A 13,600-nucleotide genomic window follows, 5' to 3' on the forward strand; every position below is an offset into this window, starting at 1 on the left:
TGAGAAAATATCTGAGGATGAAAAAGGAAATATAAAAATGTTGATTTTAAAAGTTCTTTTTATGGCTTGATTTAACTAAGTAACACCTTTAATGCACTGAAAAATTAGAATAGAAAATAATTTTTTTTCCACTAATATTTGCTTAGTAAAATCAATAAATAGAAAACTTTTTATAAAGGAAACATTAGGCTAAAGATTAAATAAAGCAGCACAGATATAATAAAGTGCTATAAAAACAGAAATTTAACAGATTAGTCGTTTAAACACCAAACAAACTGGAAGCTGTAGTAAAAATAACCAAATAAGCTTTAAATATTAATATGGTTGTCAGCATAAACGCAGTTTTAGGGCCAGAAAAATTTGTTTACAGAACGATTTTATCCATGAATTATCACAACTTTATGTATTTTGCAACTTCAATAATATATTTATTTTATAATACTTTTGATGCATCTTCACTGTTGCTCCTTTATTCTCGCAAATATGGCTGTTCTCTTATTCACACTTTTGATAATTGTGACTTTAATACAACTCTATTATTATTTTGACTATATTGTGCTACTTTAAATCGCATAACCTTATTTTGCAATTAAAATGTTTTCTTGTTCTGGCCCTAAAACGTTGCCGTTAGCAGCGGATCCTAAACGTTTAATAATTTGAAAACTTGGAAGAAACTTAATATTTCCAGTAAAAAATGGATAATCATCAAATTTACAGAAAACAGTTCTGGTATCTGGTGGCAAATCGGGTCCAAACAGAAACATCCTGCTGCCGTTTCTCCAGCTGATCCCAGAACAGGTCCAGTTGATCTCGGGTTTTCCAGTCGGTCCGTTTGCCTCAGCTCCCAGCTATGAGTCCAGAACCCGGGCGTCGACCCGGCGGTCGACCCGGATGTCCAGCGTAACGGCCTCCTCCTCGCCGCTGCGCCGCTTCCACAGATCCCCAGCGATGGCCAGCGCCCCGCCTTTTAGGAACCGGACAAAGTTCTCCCCGACCAGCGGGCCCATGGCGTACATTCCCGGCCCGTCCGCCGCCAGAACCCTGTTTGTGAACGGGTCCACGTCAATCGGGTTCCTCCGGCAGGAAATTGGCTCTTCTGGGTCGATGCCTAACGAGAGGCCGTCGTCGCGAAGGAAGGAGAGGTTCGGATGAGCGCCGATCAGAACCAGCGCCTTGGAGACCCGGACCACGTCTGCTCGCCAGAGTCCGACTCCAGGATGCACTTCCGGTCGGGCCGGAAGGCGACGACCCGGTGGCAGGGAAAGCTCAGGTAACCGGGGTAGGAGGAAGGCGAGCTGGAGGAAGAGGAAGGAGGCGGCCGGAGGTTCTGGGCCCGGTCCGAAGGGTCGGTCTGGTGCTGCTGCTGAGTCATCATCTGATGGACCTGGAAAAGAGCAGAGATCAGAACCGGACCGACCAACAAACCGACCGCCGGCCTCAGAACCAAGAAGGCAAGTCTGCAGAGCAGGTAGGTGATTCTAAAGGAAGAGCAGCTCCTGATTGGACGGATAAAGTCAAGAGCAACACGATTGGACGAGCGGTGAAGGACCTGATTGGACGAAATCAAATGTAGAGGTTTTTCTTTTTTAATAAATGTTTATTGCTACTCAAAGTTATTAGGGAACATGTAGAGTTTATTTCCTAGCAAATTTGTGATTTTCAACACAAATCTGAAAACAATTTAAAATTTGAGATTAATCAGATTTTTTATTTTTGAAGTTCTTTTTGTAGAAAATTTCCGAGTTTGAAAAATCAAAAATTTGCTGCAAAAAAACCTCAAATGTTGCAATTAATTTCAGAAATTTCCTAGAAAAAACCTTGGAAATGTCCGACTTTCCAAAGTCAGAAATTATCTTAGTTTTTTGAAAAAAAAAATTTCTGAGGTTAATCTCAACATTTCTGAGATTTTGGATAAAATTTCCTGAAGTTTCCGAACAATCTCTGCTGCTGGAATTAGCCAATCAGAGTTTGCGCTGTGGAAACACCCACTTTGGGTCTGCAGAACCCGCCCCCGCCCAGAACCCGCCTCACCTTGTGGTACTCTGGGTAGAGCAGTTTGGGAAGCTGGTTGAAGATGAGCCCGGGGTCCGAGACCGAGCGCCGGAAAGCGTGGCACACCGACGTGTTGAGGTGGTGAGCGGCGAGGACGGCGTCGGCCGCCGTTAGCCCCGCCCCCACCACCAGCACGGGGTCGGCGGATTGGTCGAGCTCGCCGCGGGCGATGGCCCCTCCAGCTCCCAGAAGGAGTGGCAGACAAAGGGCAGCGACTCTCCGTCCACGCCGAGCCGAGCCGGCACGTCGTGCGTTCCCGTCGCCAGGACAACGTTGTGCGCCAACAGCGAGAACGGCACCTCCTCCGTAACCGAGCAACCGTCTACAGCGAGAACACAAATCATGAAAATACTCTTTAAACCTTTACAACATAAACGTTTCATTTATTCTGTTTGTCTTTCATAAAACGCACCTCCTAGAATTTCGCCGTGTCTCCGCTGCAGTCCCGACACTCTCCAGCAGGGCGGTGACCCGTCCTGCTGACCCGACTCCCTGGTTACCGCGGTAACGGTGGTCCCGCAGGCGAAGTTCTGCTCCAGGTTCATCTTGGACACGTAGTGCTCATAGTAGGAGGCGATTTCTGCCGGGGTGGCGCGGTCGTTCCTCACATTTCTGCCACAAAAAGAAACAACATTTAGCAAGGCAGCAACGGACGGGGCTAACGAGTAGATATCAGGTACCAAACCGTCATTCAGCTCATTTCTTTCCCCTGTAAATTAACACAAAGATTCATCCAAGTTTTATACTTTAACATAACTTAATACAAGGTTCAAAACCCAAATCTTTAAACCTATCGCTCACTAGGACTTAAATAAGCTAATCTAGGTTAGCCACAACATAAGAGCTGATTTAAATGTTCATCTTTGTAAATTTAATATTTAAAAACACTTTTTAAATACATACATATATATTTTTAGATTTATCTATCTTAAAACACGACTTTGACATATTTTTACTCAAGTAGAAATATTCTCACTAAAACAATGTGACCAGTTGCCGCCCATGTCTGCCTACAGAACGTGGTTCTTTGATGCGGGTCGAACCTGCGCTTGTCTCTCATCCAGTCCTTCAGCTTGAGCCCGGGAAGCTCCATCCAGTTGGCCAGGCTGAGCGTCAGCATGGATCCCTCCATGGCCTGGAAGGAGCAAAAACTCACGTCAGAGACCGAGACTCTCCCCATTAAGACAAAAAGTCACAACAGAATAAAAACCTCAATGAAGACAACGTTATGACGGTGGGCCTTACATGCCAGGCGCCTCCAGGCGGGCCTTTTCCCAGAACCAGGTGGGGAATGGCTCGCTCCGGTTTGTACCGCCACTCCAGGGGCGACGTGTGGTCCAGACCGAAGTCGCTGTCCGGCAGCAGCAGCGAATCAAAGAGCACCGCCACAGGGTTGGACGACCGGCCCTCCAGGCCCTCGCAGAGATACTCCAGGTCCTGCAGAGAGGCTCGGTTCAGATGCAGCCCGACCCGACGCCGGCGCCACGGCGGAACGGGCCGGGTTACCTGCTCCAGCACGACAGGTGAGGCTGCTCCGACAGCTTGCCGTGCAGCAGGGGTTCGGGTGCCATCCCTCTGCCGACAGGTAGGGGGCGTAGCCTGACAGCAGGTAAGACAGGCAGATCCCAGAGGGGCCGTTTCCTAAGCAACAGGAGAAAATTAGAAATAAAAAAATAGACTTTTGATCTCACAAAGTTCTGGGATTAAAATCTGAAATTGGCATTATCATTATTCCATTATCAATACGTTAGATCTGCAACTGGCAATTACTTACATAATTATACATGAATATCTCATAGGAACTATTGCAGGGCCAATTAATTGATTAAGTTATTGCGACAGGCGTGGAAACATGATGGAGGCAGAAAATTATGAACAGCTGTTGCATGAGTCAGCTGATCTTTTTTGTAATATATATGTACAATGACTCCGCATGAGAGGAAAAACAATTTGCATTTTTACTTCCACATATTTGCACATAATATGTAAACAAGCAGTTCGGCTCCACTCCCACTGTCTCCATTATTCTCTGAATGGGAATTCAGCTCAACGGCAGAAGAATAAATAGCTCAGTTCTTAATCTTGCATGCAGCTGCCTCAGACGTCAGAGACCGAGACTCTCCCCATTAAGACAAAACATAAGCAGAAACTTATGTGACTCTAATATTACTTCCTTGTTTGAAGCTGAACTGTCCTTCATTTCACCTCTCAGCATGAACGAAGCGAAGGTTTGTCTTACCGATGATCACGACCGGCAGAATCTCTCCAGACGTCGTCTCTTTCTGCTGCAGATCCATTTCTTCTGCAACAGAGAGGAACAAAGTCCGGTCACCAACATGACGTGAGATCGTTTTCAGTCCCACTTCCTCCGTTTGACCTTGAGGTTTAGCGTCGAGGTTCAACCTGCGATGTTCACAGGTGACGGAGCGTCAGGAAGGAAGTGAGACAACGAGTCAACATTTCCGTTTGGTTCCGATTCAGATTCTTAGATTTCGGCCCCGTGACTTTATGCTCAATAACTTTCATTCGTCTGATTTATTGTTCCTCTTCTTCCACCAAAAACAGGATGTTAAAAGTCTTCACTCTGGTGCTTTAACTAGACCTTTTTTAAGAATTGTTTAGTTTACAAAGACTTTATAATTCACTTCATTTGTTGTTTCTGTTTTTTATTAATTTTAGATATTTAAATTGTCTTCCAGTTCCAGTGTTAAGTGTTCATTGCAATTTAAAGTTTATTGAGCTTTGAGAATGTGTTCTTGTATTATTATGCCATTTCTGTTATTTTCCCTAAAAGTTGTCTCAAAACAATATAATCACTTATCACAATAACTTCTGGGACAATTTATCGTCCAGCAAAATTTGTAATCCTGGTTATATCTGCTTTTTCAAAATAAAATCTAGATTGTAACTTAACGTCGTGTCATCAGCTCCTCTGGTGTCTCAGATTAGTACGCAGATCGGCCACAATAACACATTTTGCTGCACGATAAATCGTCCCACAAGGTTTTGCGATAAACGATAATATTGTGGTTTTGAGACCATTTTCAAGTAATGGTGAAATAATGCAAGAACATATTTTCATAGATCAATAAACTTTAAATCTTTATGAACATTTTACACTGGAACTGGAAGTCACTTTATAAATCCAAAATAAATAAACAAAATAACAAAAACAAATCAAATGAATTATGGAGTAAATAAAATGGTTATTTAAAAAAAGGTTTAGCTGAGCCCAAAAGGGAGAAAAGACAAAAATGATAAATCATTTAAATTATTGTGCCAATAATTGATTTATTATTAATTCATCCCATTTATATTTAGAAATATTATAAGGCAGCTTGAAGCTCATCTGTTTTTATTACCAGAGTGGAAGAAAATAGAAATTAGAAATAGCTTCTCTCCTACTGTAAGTTTCCTCTGAAGCCTCATGACTCACATTTCCCCTCCAGCACATTGAAGCTCCATTAATATAAACTTCACTGCTGGGTTTGCACTTCGGCAGCCATGAGGTCATGGACGCTGGACGCACGCCCCGTCCAGAGGGCCGGGCCAGCGATCCGAGAGCAGCGGCCGACTCTCAGAAACTGCACAGTCATGCTTACACAGACGAATGCAGACAAGTGAGGACGGGACATGTGAGAAAAGGAACGAGGAAGAAAAATTTGGTTCAACAGCATAGGAGAAGCATAAAGAAATGAGAGGAGAGAAAAAGAAAGAGGGAAATGAGGTGGGTTGGGAGAGATGAAGAGAGGTTACATAAGGGCAATGACGAAGCTGGCATGGAGCCCAGACACGAGTGAGTCTCAGCGCCAAAGTCACTCAGGACTACGTGCCGCTCCGGCAGCCCCACTGCCCTGACTGGGTTCGTTAGTTCACTCCCAGAAACACTGACCAACGTATTTACAGTTACAGCATCGCTTTCCACTCTTTATCCTGTAACAAAACACAAATTGTTCTCTGTTTAAAGTACGATACTCTCCGAATGGTAGCTAACTGTGACCAGAGGCTACAGTAAACCATTTCCTCCAGCATTGCAAACAATCCACTCTTCTAGAAAAGCGCCTTTGGGTGTCGGCTTTATCTTTTGGCTACAGGTATGAACTCTTTACTGCAGCGTTTAGGAGATTAAAAAACGGACGGCTTTGCATTATTTAAAAAAACAAAGCAAAAAACAAAGCTAAAAAAAGACAAAAGATGAGCCAAACAAAGCTGATCATTGCAAGATATACGTGACAAGATCTGTCTCCGTTTTTATCTGTGATGCAAAAGAACAGGAAGATCCTTTCGTTGTTAGCAAATCAACTCTCAATTTAGTTTCTGTCCTTTGGACACTAAAAAATTATCTCACCATGAAAATTATTTTTGTAAAAACTTTTCAAAGAGGTAATTTAGTGCAGGGCAATAACTTCAAAGTTTTTGTTTTTAAGCTTTAATCTATGTAATTTCCTTTTCAGAGAAAGAAAGCACACCGATTGGCTGGACCTCTGTTGAATTAACTGAATATTTATGCTGTAACTTTTTTGTCATTTTGAAGGAATCACTTTTCACTTTTACAATAAAGGACTTTTTGGAGGAAAAAGTTTGTCAAAAAAGGCCATTTTTATTATTATCACAATAAATTTTGGGACAATTTACCATCCAACAAAATGTGTTGTTGTGACAGGCCTGTTTTTGGTGATAACTTTTAACAAGCATTTTATAAAATAGATAAAATTGGATCCAGTTGGGTTAAAATTATTCCAAAGCACCAGGTTGTTTTTCTGACTGTGGAAGAAATATGCCAACGTTTCCTCTTCACTCAAAGCAACAGAAAACACCTGGATGTTCACCATTCTGGTTAAGCAGGTTTTCCTCCCAAACATCAAACCTTCTCGTAGGTTTTGCTGCATAAACAAACAAACAAGCATCAGAGCCAACCCGACACTTATCAAAAAGTCGAAGGTCACCTGCCGCAGGCGCCTTGGATCAGTGGTGACACGGCAGAAACCCGACACGCTCCATGCAGGACGTCGGCGTGGAACGTGAGATGATAATCACTGGAGGGTTATGTAACCTATAATCAGCGAAATGGAGAACCTGTTTTAACTATGACTGAATGTACAACCTGAATGGTTGGCATTGAAAAAATGCTAATTGTCTCTTTAATCATTTTTATATCACGTCCTGACATCATTAATTCATTTCTTTTTTTTTAAGTTAACATTGAGAGTCAAACCAGATGAATAATATTCATGAATAATGATTTTGTACTTTAATAACAATGAAGCTGTTTTTGATCTTTTCAGCTTTCAATCTCCATCACTCTGGATCGGGAAGAGTCTGATCTACAGCAAGAGAAAAGGTGTTTTCACACCTGATAGTTTGATTGGGACCAAAATCTAAACATTTGTTACAGAAATGCTGCACTCAGTGCAGTGTGGTTTTCTTCTACACTGCACTAAGTCAAAGAAACCAGCCGGTTTCTGGTTTGCTTGGCGTTCATAAATGGATTCGAGCCGCAACACAGTTCACTTCAACCGAACCCAGCCTGAGGCTTGTAGGCGAATCAGAGTTAGCTTTTTTCAGAGTACAATTAGTGTTCACACCTCCCCAAACAAACTAAACAGACTTCAGTTCAGTTAAAGCGAACTAAACAGGGCTGGTGTGAATCAACACAGAGAATCCTGTTTTCGTGATGCATCTTACAATGAGATACAATGTTTTTAACTTGAGCTGTTGTGAAAGAATATTTTAGTGATCGAGTACTCTCCGGAATATTCTCTCTCTCTCAAACTGTGATGATGTGATTCTGACACCACAAAAGCTGTTCTAGTCCAACCATCATGCCGCAAACATCAGCAATCCTTATTTGTCCCCTGAACCTTTGGTGGGGGATTAACATATAAAAACTGAACAAAAAGTGGATTAATTTTAGAGGCAAAAGAAACTAAATTAGAACTGATTTTAGTCGCCAATGACAATTTATGCAGTTATAAGCATCCAGCAGGAAAAGGTGGAGGTAGAAACATGTGGGAACGTGTTTTAGCACGAGGAGCAACAACTACGAGCAGAAACAAGTTGTGTAAAGTCACAGCATTTATCTCCCAATTATTTAGTTGTGTATCAATACTCAGGACTAAAACATTTCAAACCGGATGCTGTGGTGGTGCAGCAGCAAAGCGCGACTCGTGTATTGAGGCCTGTCTTCATGGCAGTGGTCGCAGGTTCAATTCCCGGCCTGGCAACATTTATTCTTCTAAGCAGATCCTTACAAAAACTCCTGCTGGCAATTAAAACCAAGAATTTTGGTTTTGTTTAGAGGTTCAACTGAAAGCTGGAATTGAAAAAAAAAGAGGAGAAAAGGTTGTTGTGTAATATTTACCTAGTTCCATTTTTGTAAATCATTCTACAAAAATGAATCGCTCATCTTCTATAACACTTCTTAATGCATTTGGATGCACTGAAGAAGCTCCTAAGATACATAATTAATTACGGCTCACAATAGAAAGGCTTGAAAATATTTTTGAAAGGCTCGTCTCATATCTTTTCTGCAGAATTTAAAGAAAAAAATTAACAAAATGTGAAAGTGGTCGGGGGGTTTTCACACATTCAAAACATCGAGCTGTATTTTCCCCAAACCTTGTTAAGCTTCAGCTCTTCTGGAGCACTTAAGGAGTGTTTTGTTTTAACTTCTAAATTAAATACTTCCAGGCAGAGTTGTTGTAATCTCGCTCTGAACGCCTGCCAAGATATGCAGATGGCTAATGGGATTTTATTTATGAAGACCCAAGACCTGCTGGACCTGTTACAGTCAAGGTTAAAGTGATCCAATTGTTGCAGAATGCAAAGACAATGTTTTCAAACCCAAATGCTACAATGTTTATGGGATTCTGTAGAACTCCTCCATTAATAAAAATAGAAAAAATGCTGCTAAGCTTGTAGAAATCTGAGTGAACCCAGAAAAAAAGGATGAAAATGTTTGACATTATTATCCTGCACTCAGTGTTCCTTGTGTGGCTTCCAACTGTGACAATAAGGCGGGAGGAGATAATAGATGGAGAACAATATCAGTTCTGTTGTTGTATTTTATAATTGGCTCAATAAACATGTAGCTGTTTGAGTATGGAAATCAGGTCAGAAAGGCAAACAAAGATCAAGCTGGAAGGTTTCAGATTATTTTACTTCTAGCTCATAGAGGCACATTAGGAATAAATCCTATAAATACCAATGCTATCTTTAGTCTCTCATTTCTAACCTGCTTCATCGCAACTTTTAATTAATCAAAACCTTTAAATCGTAGTTTTATAAGTAAAATTTGATTTAAAAAATGTAAGAACAAAAATCAACCAGCAGATTAATAAATTAAAGTACATCTATAGAGAATATATCTGAATTAGTTTCATCTACGTAACAGAGTTCTGGGTACTGGATGTGAGCCAGCGGTGACTGGATACGTAAGCCGAAGTGAGGACCACCCTCCCACCGACACACTCCCACTCACTGAGCCGGCCGGCCGGCCGGAGCTGCGGAGCTCGCATCAATAATCGGGGTTATACCCCAGGCTAACAGCAGCAGCCCCATAATCCAGCATTATTACGTCACTCTGACCCATGTGCTAGCTACCTGCCGCTGTAGCCTCGCGCGCGACCAGCTCGGCTGGGACAAACTTACCGATTCCTCCTTCTGATTTCGATCCTCCGCTGGGTCTAAGAGCCGTTTTATCTTCTTTAATTTGTTTTTTGTTGCCTCGGTTTCTCAGTCTGTCAAGTCGCAGCTGCTCGCCGGCCTTTCATTCAGCTCTTCTTTCACTAACTCCGCCCTTCAGCTCTGAGCTGGAGTCTCGCATTCACATATTATATAGTTATAATGTAGCTTGGCCCACTAGCCAATCAACAGAGACCCTCCGCCCCCCAGCCAATCACACAAAGGCACAGATGAACTGTTATGAAAAACCGCGCTGTCGTAAGAAAAGACAGTTTATGGATGCGAGATGCTCGACAATCAGTTTGATAGGTTCAGAAAAAAGTTATTTGAAAAGATTTTATTGCTCAACGATCACACTTAGATTTATCTTTTTGTGATAAGCTGCATGCTTACATACGCGATTTTCCCCAATTTGTTCTATTTTAAAAAAGTTAAGCAGCACTGTACAGATAAAAACCAGCAGATAGTCTGCAGCTTTCAGAAAGCAGACGTCTCATCAGACTGTTTGCACATGTAGGTCAAGTGCAGTTTAACCTGTCACTCCTACCAAGAGTTGTTCATTCAGAAAATGCATGAAAAGCACACCTTAGACAGCTAAATGTTAAGATTAATGCTCTCTAGTTGACCACAGTAAGAGGAAATATTGCTCAATGAAGTTAATCACTTAGACTTAGACTTACTTTGTTTATTACTTTATAATTACTTTATTACTGAATAATCCAAAAGATAGCCATCATACAATTTTGTTCATTTTTATATTATTTGAAACTAAACTAGAGAAAAACCCAAAACTGTTGCACCAACAAAACTAAACCAGTTGTCCATCCAAAACAAAAGTAGTGAGAGCAAATTCAGCAGCTCACTGTTGAATTCATTAAGTGAAGAGTTATCCAGTATGGAAGAAGAACAAGGGATGAAAGTCTAAGAGCTGCAGGCTGGAGACTCAACAAACAGGCATTCTAACCTGGGTTTAAAAAGTCTGGCTGTAATTCATCACATTATAGAGTCACAACATTTAACAACTAATTTCAAATGCTAATAATGTGGAAGCATATAGATGGATTGTATTTCTGCTCTGATTCTGACTTAATAAGGTGAGTATCTGGCACAACTTCACTCACTCTGATTGAGCATGGAAAGGGTCAAAGATCTGGTGAACAATTTCCTGTGGGCTGGTGATTGTGACGAGTGCTAGTAGCTGTTACCTTTCTGATAACACTGCTTCCTTCAGATGTTGCTACAACCTTCCCTACTGAGGCATTAATTAACAAATTCTGTTTAACCAGAATAGCCTAATGAACTCCAAGTGGCTTGTGCAAGTCTCACTTTTTTCCACATAATGAGAGTCAGGTTTACTCCCTGCATGACGCCACTTCTTCCTCTTAACCAAAGCTGAGCCAGCCGCCTTAAGGGAGAAGTCTATTTCAGCTGCTTGTGTCCAGCATCATCGCTCTTTAGTCACGAGTTATAGCTCTCATGATCATTATTCCAATGAAAATGGAGTAGTCAGCTTTTATTCACCATGACAGCATAAGCCCATTGCTAGGAGCCGAGCTAGCATTTTTCATAATTTTGCCCATTCACTTGCTGTTGTTTATATCTTACATGTCCTTCCCTCACACTGCAGCACAGAATAAGACACTCCATGTCTTTTCATGACACTCTGGTATTTGTATGCACTTCTTCAATGTCCTGGCCCAGCATGGAACCACAGACTTTCTGATGTCAGCCAACACTTCCTTTGTTTTGATGTTGAGATGACAACAGTTCCAGTTACCCAGAGAAACTGGAACCGGGTCATTAGAAACTTAACCAGACAAATAAAAACAGAATCTGAAGTAAAGTAACAAAGGGCTTTAAATGTTAACATTTAAACGATTCTTTGCTTTTTTTCCTCCCAAACTCGGTTTGCATTAGATGAAAATGCAAATATGCCATAAAAATTTGAATTAGTGGCCAAAAAACCTAAAAGGATTATCTTGCTAATATTTTAAAGCTAATTTGAGAAAAGAAAAAAAAAAACACTCAAAGACAGAATATAACAAAAATAATACATTGAGTTTTAATGAAATTTGTTGAAGTTATTTTCTGATATTTGAAAAGAAAACTTAAATCAAACATGTGATGTGAAGGTTTAAAATAAAGACTGAGGTGACGTTTTCTCTGTATCTTCGTGAACCTCCTGCAAAGATAAATAGTTTAATTTCCTCTCATCAAAAACCCTCAGATGTCTCTTAAAACAAATAACACAGGCCAAATAAACGGTAAGTTTACTGATCCAGATCTGAAATCACAGAACGCTCATCCTGTCTGCAGCCGCCAGCATTACATTGATTTGTTCCTCAAACATAGTTGCATCACAGTTATAACGTGGCTGACGTGCTATACTAGAGAAGTATTATGCAACCTGTCATTAGCTTTGTGTTGTTTATGACTGATTATTATACCTCTATCCTTCTTTTCTCTGGCTTTACATGTTGGCACCGTGGATCAAATCAAAATTAATCGGTTCATGATCACAACAAGAAGTCATGATGCAATCACATAATGTCGACACGCGTTCAAGAACAAGTAACCCTGATTCAACTGAAACTCCCTAAACTTAAAAACAGTTTAATGCCTAAGATATTTTGTTTCTTATAAGAATGAATAATATCTAATTGATGGGAGTTATTGAGAAAAGAGAAACAGAAAAACCTAATTTCTGTTCAAATTAATCCGTCAGCAGAGCATCAGAGCCTCCGGTCTGAATATTAGTTACTTTCTTTTAGTCATGAGGCGGCTGTGTGACGAGCATCTCATGAATCCTGCATAGTTCAGATTCCATTCAGGAAAAAACTCAACTTTTCTTCAGTTACTGCAATCAGGCAATCAGAGCAGATAGAAAATCAGTTTGGAACATCTTGTCTTCAAGAACGATAAACACGCCTCCATCCAAACAGTCTAACGTTTAAAATGGTTCATCGAGATCAAAATAACATTCAAAAAGGTTCATTGAGATCAAAAATAATGTTTAAAATGGTTATTTGAGATCAAAGTAATATTTAAAATGGTGCAAACTAAATGAAAGCATCCAAAATAAAAACCAGGATGTTTGAAAAAACTGTAAATTCTTTAAGAAAACTTAACATTTTACTATTATATATATAATAGTATAAACATTTTATATATATATATATATATATATATATATATATATATATATATATATATATATATATATATATATTATATATATATATATATATAAACAATATATAAACATTTGTTCCTGCATTTCTCAAATCATTTTACATGCATAAAAAATGTCAACGTTCATGTTTAGCTACAGAAATGACAAGATTGAAGTCAAAATTATAAAATTAGAATTTTTCTTCTTTTTTTCAAAAAAGTGTTTTTCTGTGAAAATTTGGTTTCGGTGTAAAAGCAAAAAGCTGTATTTAAAAAACCCAAAAAAAACCTAAACTCAACGGGGGATCGGTTTACAATTTAATGGAAAATTACAAACACTTGTGTCTTGTAAAGCTCAACTCAGAAGGGAGAGTCTGACTTTTTAACATCAGAGGTTTGGCTGAATCAAAGACGCTCTGCAGCGTTGCTGTTTGGTTGCAGAGCAACACAGGATGGGCAACGTGAATGAAACGAAGCAACTCTCCGCTCTTCCTGTCAGAACTGGTCGCATTAGCGTTGTCCTTACATTTTCAGCAGATTTGTGGTAGGAACCTGAATGATTGAAGTCTGTTTGAGATCAGTTTTTATCTACTTTTCATTGATAGTGGAAGGATTTGAAAGGAGCCTCTCTCTTTCATTCTCACTTTTGTGCAAAAAGTGTTTTACAGTTTAATGTTCCACCACCAATGAGCCC

The 13,600-nt window shown here is 40.2% G+C and overlaps 1 pseudogene; it reads right to left on the reverse strand.

The window, feature by feature from the left end:
• Positions 1-270: 270 nt before the first annotated feature.
• LOC129356168 (oxidative stress-induced growth inhibitor 1-like) lies at positions 271-9,844 on the reverse strand (annotated as a pseudogene).
• Positions 9,845-13,600: the final 3,756 nt, after the last annotated feature.

This window comes from Poeciliopsis prolifica, unplaced genomic scaffold, assembly GCF_027474105.1.
Source record: "Poeciliopsis prolifica strain line A6 unplaced genomic scaffold, Auburn_PproV2 SCAFFOLD159, whole genome shotgun sequence".
NCBI classification, from domain to species: Eukaryota; Metazoa; Chordata; class Actinopteri; order Cyprinodontiformes; family Poeciliidae; genus Poeciliopsis; species Poeciliopsis prolifica.